General features: G+C 33.7%; 1 long non-coding RNA gene across 5 annotated transcripts; it reads right to left on the bottom strand.

Annotated features, from left to right (window-relative positions):
* Nucleotides 1-11,214: 11,214 nt before the first annotated feature.
* On the bottom strand, nt 11,215-13,633 carry LOC147072783 (uncharacterized). 5 transcript variants are annotated; one of them, XR_015070518.1, is made up of 3 exons: nt 12,899-13,526; nt 12,028-12,789; nt 11,215-11,521 (listed from the first exon to the last, which is right to left on the bottom strand). It is a non-coding gene; the product is annotated as an uncharacterized LOC147072783 (long non-coding RNA). The 5 variants fall into 5 exon arrangements; XR_015070517.1 differs by lacking the exon at nt 12,899-13,526 and adding an exon at nt 13,573-13,633 and having other exon boundaries at nt 11,216-11,521; nt 12,050-12,121; XR_015070519.1 differs by having other exon boundaries at nt 11,216-11,521; nt 12,028-12,121; nt 13,250-13,526.
* Between the last annotated feature and the right edge of the window lie 1,801 nt (nt 13,634-15,434).

Here is a 15,434-nt window from a genome sequence, read left to right as displayed (position 1 = left end):
ATCAGAGTTATTTTAACATTAGTTCATCGGTACTTTAATAAAAATAATTAATGAAGAAAACGACAATCATCACGGGAGCTCCGGCAAACAGACGGCCCAGCCTTCGCCTCCCGGATATCAAGTCACGAACAAATTCAATGTATTCGATTATCTTATAATATACTTAGGTATATGAGGCATCAAGGCCAAGCGGCCTTTTATCCTCGTCATCTGTAGTACTCGCGTTTGTATACCTATTAACGAAGAGTGCATGACCCTTTGTCGTGGGTCTGAAGGGAAAAAAGAGAAGGAACTGGGAAAAATAGGAGTTATAAGGTGGATTCTTCTTCGAATTGACGGAGTCAGCATTGCACAATATTTAAGATGGAAATATAACCAAAATGGATCTCTTTTTGTCTCCTACTATAGGAGGAAAAGAATGGACTGAGAAGACTTTTAAGAGCAGTATTGCTCGTGGTCTCGAAAATTCGGTGGGGTGATTGGATCGTAATTGATTAGATGTTTGATTGACTGGTGTTCTGAACAAAGTGCTCACAAAATATTTGAAGCGCCTAGTTTCAAAAGCCCCCAAAACGATTTTAGGTAGTTCTGCGAAAAATGAGAAAAACGATTTTAAGTAATTTTGAGAAAAATGAGAAAAAATCATATCTATTAAATCTGTGAACTTTGTGTATTTATTTTTTAATTCGTTTCATTCTAAAGAGTATTTTGGCTTTACGTTTTAGCGGTACCTGAAAAGCACACCCAACCATCGTAGGGGGATTTGAAATTTACCCTAATTTTTGATCATACGTATTGGCAAATTTTGGCGTTTTTTTAAGTTTAATCTTAAGCCAACATATAAGTCACAGAAATATCCATCTAACTACATATCTAACACAAAAATTTTCAAAAACCGTTTTAGGGGCATTTGAAACCAGGCGCTTCATTTTATAATATCTACGTCACCAGACTAAGGTCTATCCGATTATGTCCACCTTATGATGATGATGACTAATATTCAGATTGTAGCATCAACAAACTGACAGTCAAAAAGATAGATCTATTATGACGACACCATCAATTCTACAATCTTGTTTTAAACAATAAAACACTCTTTGAAATATCATCGCGATGTATTTATTTATATACTTCCATACATAATTTACTCAGATAGTTATTACCTATATGGATTTATACAATAACTATTCATAAATATTCATTCATTCGAGTATCATATTCAACTTCTTGGTGGGTAGATATAGCAATGATATATTTTAATAATGTCCATAGTGTCTATGCGGCACGACGTGGATTGTTGAGCAACTCTTCTTGACGACGGCAGTGAAGCTATGGACATCATCAGCGGTAGAACCAACTGGCTCTACCAAGGAGTACTGGCCTGAAAAAAATCCAATATTGTTTATAGATGGCTTATTGGTATTCGGTACAAGGATATATGGGACCAAATTTTAATAATATTAAAACGAATGACTGTCGTTTATTTGTAATCGAAAAACACGGAGACAGAAATAAGTTTGAATACATCTTTTGTGTCTATTTAATGGCATTGACTGTTAATTATTAGTAGAAACACATTGTTTTATATAATATTTATTACATGTAGTGTTATTGGATGACATGTATGCAATGGTTTTGTCTATTGACTGATCATTCTAATTCTAAAATAAGAAGAGGTTTTTACCCTTGTCAACATCACCATCTCTGACTTCTTGTTGTGACTTCACATCTCCTGTATGACTATCTTTCACTCCATAGTTAAACGCGTATTTTGGATAAGTTTTTAAAAGAAAATAATACATCTTTATTTTATTGTAACAATCGCAGAAGGGTTGCGTAATTTCCTTTAGAGAATATATAAGTCTCTATTTACAGTGCAAATAGTTGAAAAGTTTATAAGCAGATAATAATATATGCATAGGAATTCATTTATAGGTATATTATATACTACTTAGGCTGCGCGCACACGGCAAAGCGAAGTTTCGGATTCATCCGCCAAACGACGTTTGCGTTTTGTTTGCGAGCCGATTGCGTTTTAAATGCGTGTCAAATGCGTCAATATTTCGACGATGCTGTCCAAGAGAAAACACGGTTTTCAAGGGGATTCATAAACGCCTTTTTTTGAAACTGCACCCTGCTGCGAGAGTATTTATCTTTCATTACAGTGGCGTACAAGGGTAAATAAATCAATATAAAATCAGTACATAATATTGCATTATACCTACATTTATTTTCCCACTATTGCTTTTTTTGGAGCTGGACTGTTTTATATCGAAAGCGTTTTGAAAATTACCTATTGTTGAGCCTATTATATACCATCATCATCAATACTTTCGACCGAGGGTACTTGATGGAGTTTGAATTTAAATTCTAATTGATTTAAGTTTTGTACTATTATTATTTATTAATACAATAAAAAAAGATTATAAGTTAATACACGAAGAAAGGGTAAAAACCTTATTACCTAGATACCTACTAAGTAAAGGATTAAGTACAAAAACATAATATTTTGAATAATTTGAATATTTGCAGTATTCTAAAAACCTGTTGTAAATACTATTAATACATTCGGTAGGTAAGCAGTTTTACAAAATATAATAAAAAGTTGTGACACAGCACAGCTATGAGAAGAAGTATTTCACGAGAAGAAAGGCTCGCCATATCTATACGGTACACTAAACTATTATTATTTATTTTGTAGTATGTACGTATTTAATTAATTTTTTTATTAGTTGACACTGTCATCTTCTATAGATACACTAAAATGGAAACGGGTACTAATAATAATATATTGAAGTGAGAATAATGAATACCCACCTACTACTATTGATAGGTATGTGCTTGTGTACTTGTATCGGTACAAGTATATTTATATTAATTATTGTTTTTTTGTTATAATATATTAGTTGCGATTAATTGACAATAAAATTTAGATAATTTATCTATTTAGCCGCTACAGTACCATATTATTCAATTACATATTCAAAAAAAGTTGGTAGTTATGAATTCAAAACACCTTTCATAAAAAATAGATTGAAATATTAGTAGGTACACTAACACGAAATTACCTGATATAGTCTCATTACAATAGCTATCTTTTTAATATGTAGCTATTGAATTCTAAGCAATAATATTCTATTGGAAATATGAACAGATTTTAAGGGGAGATATTTCAAATGTTTATGAATAATATGTTTTAAATGTTTATTTAATAAAAGATACAATAGGTATAATAATATATTACATTGTTCTAACAAATTATATACAAAAAACCTATAAAATATTTTAATTAAATTATATCTGTTTTCCCCGTTGCATTGCCTTGATGACACTAATTAAGAAAGAAGGAAGATTTTTTTAATTTTTTCGGACTAAAGTAATAAATTATGTCATACAATATTATGTGCCTTATTGTGTTCGGCAAACTTGTAGCAATTATGGATATTAGTACTTTTTGTTTTCACCGTTAGTGTTATTATGTAAGAATTTATTTATTGCACTATCCGAAGAATTAAAAAAAACCTTTTTTTTGTCGCCAGTGGCGAACTAAGATAAATAAAATATAAAAATATAATATGTAAAAATTACCTACATAATTATTAAGTATTTCTTTTTTACCATTTTACCTATATTTATTTTTTCCACTATTGCTTGATTTGGAATAGAATTCTGTTATATTATATCGAAAGCGTTTTTTAATTTGATGATATTTTCATAGTGTAGAAATTATTTTTATTGACTTTCATGCGGATTTTTGTTAGATATACGCAAATGCAGACATAGTCTAAATAAGCATTAATCATTCAAGTGAATCTTTCTGGTTGCAAACAATTCATCATGACTTCGACAACAATAACAATACAGAACATGATAAAACAGAACAGCCAGGTTTTCTCCAGGTGTTCTGTTTTGTCATGTTCTGTTTTGTCACTGTCCTGTTTTGTCATGGAACCGACTGAGATTTAACATTCTTCATATTATTATATATGACAATGTGCTAGGTGCAGATTGCGTAGGCTTAAACCTTTACATTATACCCAAGTTTTTAATGAAAAATACCCACTCATCCGGTCATGAGTTTGTCATTGGTAAATAAAATTTATTAGCCCTTTCTGAACATAATTATGTGGTTAATCAGTAATATTTCTTAATACGCGCCCCCATAAATTTCAGCTTTCAAAAGTTCGGTCCTGGCCTAAATGGGAAGATTTAAAAGAACATGTGGTAGGTAGGATGGCACGTATTGTATGACATAATTAATTACTCCATTGCTTCAGTGGCGTTCATGCAATGTAGAGCAACAGATATAATTTAATTAAAATATTTTATAGATTTTACTGTAGCGGGTGAATAGATAAATTATCTAAATTTTGTTATCAATTAATCGCAAATAATATATTATAACACGAAAACAATAATTAATATAAATATACATGTACCTACACAAGTACACAGGAACATACCTATCGATAGTAGTAGGAAGGTATTCATTATTCTCACTTCAATATGTTATTATTGGCACCCGTTTCCATTTTAGTGTATCTATAGAAAATAAAAGTGTCAACTAATAAAAAAAATAATTAAAGAAGTACATACTTACTACAAAATAAATAATAATGGTTTAGTTTACCTTATAGTTATGGCGAGCCTTCACGCTTAAAAAACAGATTAAATTTAATAAAAATATTTTATAGGTTCGATACCTACATAAAGATTCTACAATCATAAAAAGAAGGCATGATTCTATTAAAGATACATACTTATTTAATATCGAATATAACCAAATGCACACCTACTTGTATTCTTCCCAAAAGAATGGTGTTATTTTAAATATGTATTTCATAATAATATGAATAGGTAGGTGGGTAATTCAATACGTATCTATAGGTACTTATATAAATATTTTCGGTATAGGTATATAGGTATTCATCAAAAATTATTTAAATTTGCATATTACGAACTATACCTTAACATTGTTTATTCGTTTTTTTTTATTTAGTGAGTAGTTACAGTTGGTGACATCTCTCATTAGTTAATATTATTAAACTCCCAACATATTGCACAACGAGAAAACTATTGTTTACGAGAAATGACATTTTAATACGCTTACCTACCGAATGTATTAATCGTATTTACAACGGGTTTCTTTAGAAACACTGCAAATATTCAAATTATTCAAAATATTATGTTTTTATACTTCATCATTTACTTAGTAGGTATCTAGGTAATAAGGTTTTTACCCTTTCTTCGTGTATTAAGTTATAATCTTTTTTTATTGTAGCTAGAATTTGATGTCAATGTGTATTTGCCATTGGCGAGTGCGCAAAAGCCTGATCGCAAAAAAATACTCAAGTGGAATAGTACAAAACTTAAATTAATTAGAATTTAAATTCAAACTCCATCAAGTACCCTCGGTTGATAGTATTAATCAGACAAAGTTTATGATGATACATACAAGGCTCAATAATAGGTAATTTTAAAAACGCTTTCGATATAAAATAGTCCCGTTCCAAAAGAAGCAATAGTGGGAAAATAAATGTAGGTACAGTGGCGAAGGGTGCAGGTAAGCTGTTAAGGTCCGCCATAAATAGTGCACATTAACCTTTTTCAGTCAATTGTATATGTTCTTATTGAAATACGACTACAATTTACAGATGGTATTGGTTGGATTTTAAAAATCAATTAAGCCCTGTCTTACCAAACCATAATAGTATTGGTATATTTTAGGCGATATGACAAAATTGTGCACATTTTTTCATTCTTATTTATTTTTTTATACGTATCACACATATTGTAAGTTCATTTTTTTAATTCATCAAGCTATGCCTAAACCAAACTGTAATAGATAAATTGTATTATCCTATCTATAAAATATCCAAATTTATGTTAGATTTCGTATTTTTTTTACTATTATATATTATGGCTTTCGGTCGATAGTATTGATGATGATGGTATATAATAGGCTCAACAATAGGTAATTTTCAAAACGCTTTCGATATAAAACAGTCCAGCTCCAAAAGAAGCAATAGTGGGAAAATAAATGTAGGTATAATGCAATATTATGTACTGATTTTATATTGATTTATTTACCCTTGTACGCCACTGTAATGAAAGATAAATACTCTCGCAGCAGGGTGCAGTTTCAAAAAAAGGCGTTTATGAATCCCCTTGAAAACCGTGTTTTCTCTTGGACAGCATCGTCGAAATATTGACGCATTTGACACGCATTTAAAACGCAATCGGCTCGCAAACAAAACGCAAACGTCGTTTGGCGGATGAATCCGAAACTTCGCTTTGCCGTGTGCGCGCAGCCTTACATAGTGATCCCCTCCATATAACCCATGTCCATGTCCGAAGCCTCCATATCCCAATCCATTAAGAGCCAAACTGTTGTGACCCAGTCCATTGTAATTTAATCCGTTGTACCCAAGTCCACTATAGCCTAAACCGCTGTGTCCCAGTCCACTGTAGTCTAAGCCGTTATATGCCAGTCCATCGCAACCTAGGCTGTTACACCGTGTGTCCACCGTATGCGATGTTATTGTGAGCGAGACCGCTATATCCCAAGCTTTCGTAAGCGGAGCCTAAGCCTCCATAGCTTAGATAATTGTCAGCGAGTCCCAGCGAATGGTGGCCAACGTCTCCTCGTACGATATTACTGTGCGAGACTGCGACTCCATAACCATTGAACATCGCGGCTAGTGCCACGATGCAAAGAGACAACTGAAAGAAAATAAAAAAACGTATTGTGAAATTTGAAGTTAGCTACAATAATAAAATCAAATGTGAAAGTAATGACTTAATTATGGGTCAAAGAAGACCATAATTGCGAACCACATTCAGTTACTCCAGAACCGTTGAGCACGTAGGCTTGCTAATAGCTGTCGATGTATTATCTGATATGATAACAAGGCCGTGTTAGATACAGTTATTTAAGAGTTAGTTCAAGACACTGGTGTATGTGTGCCTGTTAACGCAAAACAACCTTTATTGATTGATTCAATCCTACAGACATTCCTATCCTCACCAATCATACAACTCGTCATCATTCATCAACCACATTATCATCAATAAACAACTGTACCGTCAAATGCCGCGCACCAGGTAACCCAAACAAACAATATCGCACGAATGACAGTGCAACCAGACCACGGTCCATTCTAAATCATCATTGTCTGATCTGGTCAGTGTCTGGCATTCTGTTAAATCGCCCCTACCCCTAGATCCGGAATCCACTTCATCCTTAAAATTACAGTCCACTGGCGAAAAGTGCCACCATATTATGTAAATTAATTTGTGTCATTTAGTAGTAATTTAATTTTCTTAATTCTCAATTCATCTCTTACCCAAGGCAACTTTTTATTAAATTGAGTCTCAGTAAACTCAGTCATAGCACACTTGAGTCCGTGGCGACCTCGGTCTTCGGCATCCTCTCCTGAGACATTCCCAGGAGTAAACAAATGCTGATATTTCACACCCAAGTAGGGTCTCGTGATTCGCTCGATTAAGACTGCGTGTGCTGCGGGCGGGTTGGTTTGGAGGAAACTATTAAGTAGATAGAGCAACATTCAACAAATATAAAATTTATTTATTTAAAAACATTGTGGATAAAACAAATCAAAATTCAGGTCGTTTACAGAATGAGAATCACAGTATAACAGATATTACTCTGACAAGAGAGAAAGAAAAAAACATAAACAATTTTATACAGTTAAATTATAGGGTTTCAAAAACAAAATAAACAGCGCATCACTAAAAATATCTATGCCTTTGGGACCGCACGCACTAGAATTAATCAGTTAAAGCCGAATGCAACCTGTTCAGAATACTAGTTAGTGCTGATTTAGGGTTATGCATCGTGGCATTTTACCATATAGGGGTAGATAGGAAAATGCACCTCTCTATTAATCCAACACAATAATGAAAATTTTAAACACTGTGCAGTTGGCGCAATATTTTTACCCAAATTATCAATATGTATTGAACGTCTATGTCAGGGAATAGAAACAATAAGGGAAGTGTTTTGCCTTCTAGGTGGGCTGTAAGAAGGTAGATTTGTGGAGTGTGGATTGATCTGCTAGCAGTCATGCATGGTATCGTTAGATAAACGTGCCATAATACAATCATCCAAGCCGAGAAGGACCACTTGCTAACTTCGTCACCATGGAGAGTGGTTCGGACCCCTGAGGTCATTGTTCTTGTTGTCCTTTTAAACACAAATAGATTGCCCCATGCAGGACAGTTAAATTTACGATTATTCAATAAATATGTACTAATAAGAAGATACTCATCCAGATCTAGATAACTGTGTTAATATTTGCGGAAAATTTTTGAGCGCCCCTGTTCGTAAATATTTCCATTTCGAGCGCTGCAATACATTAAACAGTAGAAAGAAACCCTTCGGAAAGTAAAATCTTCAACCAAGTACAAAAAAGTGTCGGGAAGAAAATATTGTTTAATCTTTTTATTTTGATAGTTAAAGAGTTTTGTAATTTGTGTTGATTGATACTTTAGAAATAAACATTAGAAAGATTTAACTATGTATTTTTAGGCTGTCCCATTTTTTCTCCTTAATCCCGATTTTGTTTTTTTCTCAAGGCGAAAATCCCAATTTGTTAAAATAATCATCTGCCAATGCTGTACTGCGTAATGAAGTTGGGACGGATGGCCGATTCGATTCGATTTCAATTTATATTCAATTTCCACCTTTTGAGACTGTTTTGATAAAAAAATTCTCTCCTATTATAGGTTATATTTTTTCATTGCCTGCGGCGCTGATTACAATGCCAGACGTGAATAGTGAAAAATGCTAGATACATAAAGAAAAATTCTAAGTTTGCAACACTGATCGCTGAGGTACGCACTTTGCAAATAAACCTCGCAATCCGAATGATATTTTCCGGAACAATATTCAACTCAATTGAATATGCATGGGTGTTTCGTTTTTTTAAAAGTTTTTTTCGGTGATACATCAGTGTAATGGCAAATAATTTTCAACTATAGGCGCGACAAAATTTTGGACTCGCTCCCATTCTGAGAGAGAACGTCGAGCTAGAAACACGTCACTTTGTTTCGTGATGGCGACGGGCGTTTTAATTCTTAAATCGTGTAAAGATGACTAAAAACGTTACCCATTTACTTTAAAAAGAAAACAAATCAATGAATATATTATTATTGTTACTGATAAAACAATAAACAGAACATTAAATGGACACATGTTGGGTTTATATGAGAAATTATATTTCGTTTGACATGCGTCATTTGCACCCGCGACCCGCAATCCGCGCATCGCCTAGCCACGAGAGTAGTCCCATAAGTACCCGACCTAACAAAGAAAAACCAAAAAAATTGAGGGAAAATATTTTTATTTCTCTACGTAGTCTCCTTTTAGGTAGATACACTTTTCCCAGCGATGTTCAATAGCTTCGATACCCTGTTTATAGTGAGAATCGTCGAGCTCCTCAAAATAGCCATCAACCGCAGACTCCACCTCTTCATTGTTGGCAAATCTTTTACCACCGAGCCATTTTTTCAAGTTTGGAAACAGAAAATAATCCGAGGGGGCTAAATCTGGCGAATAGGGTGCGTGAGGAAGCAATTCGAACTTTTACTCATTGATTTTGGCCATCGCGATAACGGATGTGTGAACTGATGAATTGTCCTGATGAAACGAAACTTTCTTTTTCGCCAAATGCTGTTGTTTTTTCTTGATTTCATCACTCGAACGCTGCAATAAGTTTGCATAATACATGCTGTTGATTGATTTTCCTTTCTGAAGATAATCAATGAAAATTACCCCACGCGCATCCCATCCCAAACTGACGCCATGATCTTGCCTGCAGATGGAACTGTCTTCGCCTTCTTTGGAGCCGATTCTCCCCTTTCAGTCGATTGTTTTGACTATTTTTCGTCTCAGGTGTAAAGTGATGGACCCACGTTTCATCCATGGTTATGAATAGACGCAAAAACTCTGCTTTATTGCTCTGAAAAAAGCCAAACACTCGATTGAAACATCCTCACGATGCTGTTTTTGTTCCATTGTGAGTAATTGCGGCACCCACCTTGCGCACAGCTTTCTCATGTCCAATTTTTCAGTCAATATGTGATGTACAGCACTTTTTGAAATGGCTACCATATCTACTAGCTCGCACAATTTCAGTCTACGTTCATCCAATACCATTTTGTGGATTTTCATCACCATTTCCGGCCTCATTTGGTCGACCACTGCGATGTTCGTCTTGGCAGCTCGTCCGAGCTCGTTTAAACTCAGCCATTTAACATGTTACTAATGTAAACAAAGTAGCAGACATCCATATAGTAGAATCTAGCGCCGCTTTGACATTGGTTGGACTGAAGCCTTTCAAATGAAAGTATTGTATCACATAACTATGACCAATTTTTTCCATGTTTACAAATTCATTGAGAGCGTTCACTGTTGATGGCGGACAAATAATAACTGAACAACGTAGCGTCGTCAAACTTCAAACTTAGGCTTAATAGGGTTGGTACTTTCTATCATGGTCATTATTTTTAAACAACAACTGCTATCTATACATCAGGTCGGGTACTTCTGGGACTGCCGGTATGTGCTATTATAAGCACCAGAACTCAAAAATTAACTTAAATTAAATAAAGGTCGATATCAAAGGCTATTTGGACTACTTTAATTCTAGGATTTTCCCTGAAAGATAGGTCTTCTGAGGTGTTTCAAAATAATGTAATTTCATTACGCTATTACCGTTCAACGGTCGCCGTGCGGTTTAAGCGTTGGACTATCACGCCGTGGGTCCCAGGTTCGAAACCTGGGTCTGGCAAGTACACAATTTGTTTTTCAATTTGTGTGTGAATCAGGGTATGGTCCTAATAAATAGGTTAAGCAAGTGGCTGAAATCCATTTCTCGTAAAAAAAAAAATCCACAATAAGATAATCAAGATTACTTTGTCTTGTATCCAGATATGGCATCAACTGATAAATTAATATAGCTCATTTCGAATCAAAGATTCAATTCTAACAATATTTTCGAGGAATCGGCTAGGAATATTGACCAACTGAAAGTGAAGACCATCTTCAAATTCCGAAACATATCTCTACTTTGTCAAAGCCAAAGCTCAACTCGAGTTCTCCATCCTATAATAATGGAAAATAATATTCACATTGTATAATGCACCAGAAAGAATTCATCAATTTCATATGTTATTAAGAAAAGACATTTTTAAATATCATAGCGATGTATTTATTTATATGCTTTCATACACAATCTACACAAAAAGCTATTATTAATAGCTTGCCGTATACGATACAGAGTTCAATGTTGGATAATCATAGTCAAAGTACGTTTTCGTTTTTCGGTGGGTAGGTATATTAATGATTTATTTTAATAATGTCCATAGTGTCCAATGTGTGGTACTGCGTGGAATGTTGGTCCGGTCTTCTTGACGACGGCGTTGAATCCATTGACATCATCAGGGTTATAGTCCACGACGCGAACTGAACCGTCTGGTTCCACCAAGGAGTACTGGCCTGAAAAGAAAACAATCAATATAATTATAACGTATTTGTATTAGACAACAGGACGGTGATCAAGCGAGACTGTTCAAAGAATATTGGTGAAGTTATAAAATTCAAAACTATAATGTCTTTTGATAATAATGTGAGTTTTTCATTCACTATTTTATTCAACATTTGACGCACACTCATTAATTTGATTACATACATAATACAGATTGATTAAGTTGCCTATGGAATTTGTCTCGTATATACGGGATATTTAGCTGCCCTAATTACATAATATAATATATATGTACTATTATGTATTCAACAGAAATGAAGGTAATGGTTTGAGTTATTGGCTAATAATCTATCGCACTTAAATAGTCTGCTAAATTTTGACCATGACTTCCTACCAAGGCATAAAATAAAGGCCATTTTTGGAGGAGGATAATAATATTTTCTTCCATCTGTCCTTTATTTGGAAATTTATCAACGAGTTTATCAACGACGTGCAAATATAATATATTTGTTTTTACCTTTGACAACGCCATCTCTTACCTCTTGTTGAGATTTCACATCTCTAGTGTGACCGTCTTTTACTCCATAATTATACGAGCATCGTGGATGAGCCTTTGATATAAGAAAATACGAATTAATATTAGTATTAACTCAGTGGAAATCTTATCCATGGATATACGAAATAATTATATTACAAAATTCTTGACAAGTATTAGGGCAATTATGCTGGTATCTATAATTAAGGAACTTTTTCGTGTAAAATAACTGAATAAGATTTCCTAAAGTCCGAATATAATGTTGGTAACTAATCCCAATATTACTCTATTACCACTGCCAAGGTAATTAAAATATTTTTTTGAGCATGCAAAAGTATTTAATCAACACCTTCAGAAAACGTTCATTCAATCATTTTATTGCCTGAACCATCACACTATATTTTAATATTAGGCACGTTTCTTTTGATTTATATGCAACTATTTTTTACTGCGTAATACGAATAACGGAAACACGATTTTAATTTATTTTGTTCATCTGTCATCTGATTCAAATCTATTTAAAAAAAATGTAAAAGTATACTAAAATAATGAATTGTTGTAGAAAATGCGTTATCATAAATGACTGCTATAATTTATAGCACGATACAAAGCTATGAAAGACATTTTATGAAAACTGGAACAGATTTAAGTTTCTGGGTACACAGAAAGGTGGCTGGGTATACCGAATTGAATGCCATACCTATAAATAATGCATAATATATTTTACTCCGCAGGGATATGCTACTTTTCATTTCTTCACTGTGGTTTTGTTTCAAAGCTCTGTCTGATAGATTAATTACTAAATCATACTTGTGTAGTTACTATTATGTTGATCACACCGCTTAAACTGTACCCATATTAAGTCGGTTGGAAGATAAGAGCTTTTTAAGTTGGTCCAGCTCTCACTTGAACTTGTATGCGATTGCAACTTGTTTTCTTTAAAGGAAAATCATCTTATGGCAAGTGAGAATTTCTTTTTGTCATCAAGACTTGATAACATATTAAATTTGTCGTACAACTGGTGATAGATGGGATCTAAAGATAAGGGCACTCAGAATAGCCTATGACGCCATTTTCATGGGGATCGCTGCCAGCGTATGGTGCATACGCATCCACTAAAGTGTTAAAATTAGAAATACTCTCTTAACTGGCCGTTCAACAACCACGGACGTCCTCTCTATACTTCGTCTTGACCTGTACATACAGGTATGCGATGGGAAGGCCGTTGTTGGTAAATTTCACCCTGCCCCGCTTCTAAGCCCTGCTGCTGGTAAAGTAACACTGAGGAACCAGACAGTACGTCAATAATAACGTCAAATTAATATATGGTTAGTATCAAATAAGCACTGTGCACCTCGCGCTGCTGCAATCAATAGTAATTTTTAGCGGTGAAAATAGCGGTTAAAAGCACAAACACATCCGAAAAATAATTCCGTCCAATTTATTTTTGACGTTTGATTGTTTCGCATTTCATTTGAATCAGGAATTTTTCCGAGTCATTGATTGGTTTACTTTCTTTTTTCTTACTTTTATGGCTACAAAATGGAAGTATATTGACATTGGTTAAGTAATTTAATGTATTGTATGCAATATAATATGGTACTGACGTGGATCACCAGGGTGGGTGCAAAATCATGCTATACAAGGTAACGTATGTTACGTTTTATTTTATAAAATAATATCGAACATTGAGTATTTGCTCATAGTAAAATTATTATCATATCCTTTATTTGTATGTTATATAAGTATATTGGTATATATAATAATATATCTTGAAGGTTGTCTTGTGTCAGGTTAAATAATTATGTATGGAAGTAGGTTTTCATCGAAATCATTTGGCATTTTCTAAATAGGATTCGTTAGTTAATAGTATAATATAATAATTGTAATGACTGTATCATTGGATTCCACTAATTGAATTCTTAACGCATCGATTAGAAAATTGTAATGTTACTTTAAATTCAAAATTATGTTAAAAAAAACAATGTATCTTTAATGCGACAAATTTAGATCAGTAAACGCTTTAACAAAATGGTTGAAATGCGTCAATAATTGTGTTTCCAATAATTGATATATAATTATGTTAGTGAAAATACATTACTATTGTATTTATGACAGTTTTAAATTTGGCAATACTGCTCAAAGGATAGATTCTTTTTTCAAATCATATTTTCTTTTGTTTTTTATTTTAAATGTTTTTTCTTCTCGTGTCATTGTTGCACGTTACGAAGGATTATTGGTCGGTAATAAACATCAATATTATATTAACCTTTTGGTCTTAGGACTTTAACATCAAGGGAGAGACAGAAACTAGACGTAGTTGTCAAATTCTATTTGAAGTGTAGTGCTGGATGTGGAATGGATGCTGAAAGTCTCCGAGTTTGACTATGCCGAGCACTCTAATTTTTGGCTTCACGCTTGAGGAAGATGACATGGGAAAATTCGTATTATTTTGACTTGTTGAAGAGTGTGAGAAACAACTTCCTTCAGAGGGATGGCGTAAATCATGAGTGCCAAATAATTTTTCAACCATTTTCACGTGACACGGAAATCCCAAGCCATGGAGAAAGCTACAGTCGCTAATGTTCTGGATTCATTCTTTTGAAAACATTCTTCGCCCCTGATGTATTTTACAATTGACAAAACTGTTTGATGTAGTTTTTAAATTTTACTGTTTATATTAAAAAATGTATGTTTTTGATATTTACTTCTGTTTTACTAGCCTTTTGTTGTATTTAAAAAATTTGTATTAGCGAGTATTAAAATGCCCAAGAGTTGTGGAAAAATTAAAATGTTACTTTGAATATAGTTACGTATCGACGTCGTCATTTAAATAAACAGCAATGTTCCGTGTACGTTCTATTATTACAGTGATCTAAGTAAGTATCATAATCTCTGCCATTCCCGCTGTGGATCAAATTAATTTTTGAGGCAAATTAAAAACTTGAAATTAAAAAAATTTAATTGAGACAAAAAAAAGGTCGGTAATTTTCAACCTTTTTGGATGGTAGAAGCTTTGAAACATTTTGTATAATCTACACACAGTACACATAATAACGCCATTTTCATCGCTGCCAGCGTGTATGGTACATACATATCTACAAAAGTGTTAAAATTAGAAAATATTTTTTTAATTGTCAGCACAGTGCACTGTTGCCTCTACTAATCACTAATGCCTACCGTTCAACAACCACGGACGTCCTCTTTCTACTTTCTGTGGACCTGCACATACAGGTATGCGGTGGGATGGCCATTGTTAGTGAATTTCACCCTGCCCCACTTCTAAACCCTGATGCTGATAAAGTAACACTGAGGCAGCAGACAATACGTCAATAATAACGTCAAATATAATATGGTTAGTATCAAATAAATACTGTGCACCTCGCCCT

This window comes from Rhyacophila brunnea, unplaced genomic scaffold, assembly GCF_057557595.1.
Source record: "Rhyacophila brunnea isolate RB1 unplaced genomic scaffold, BYU_Rbru_1.0 scaffold_19, whole genome shotgun sequence".
In the NCBI taxonomy this organism is placed as follows: Eukaryota; Metazoa; Arthropoda; class Insecta; order Trichoptera; family Rhyacophilidae; genus Rhyacophila; species Rhyacophila brunnea.
This window is presented reverse-complemented; position numbering and strand designations above follow the sequence as displayed.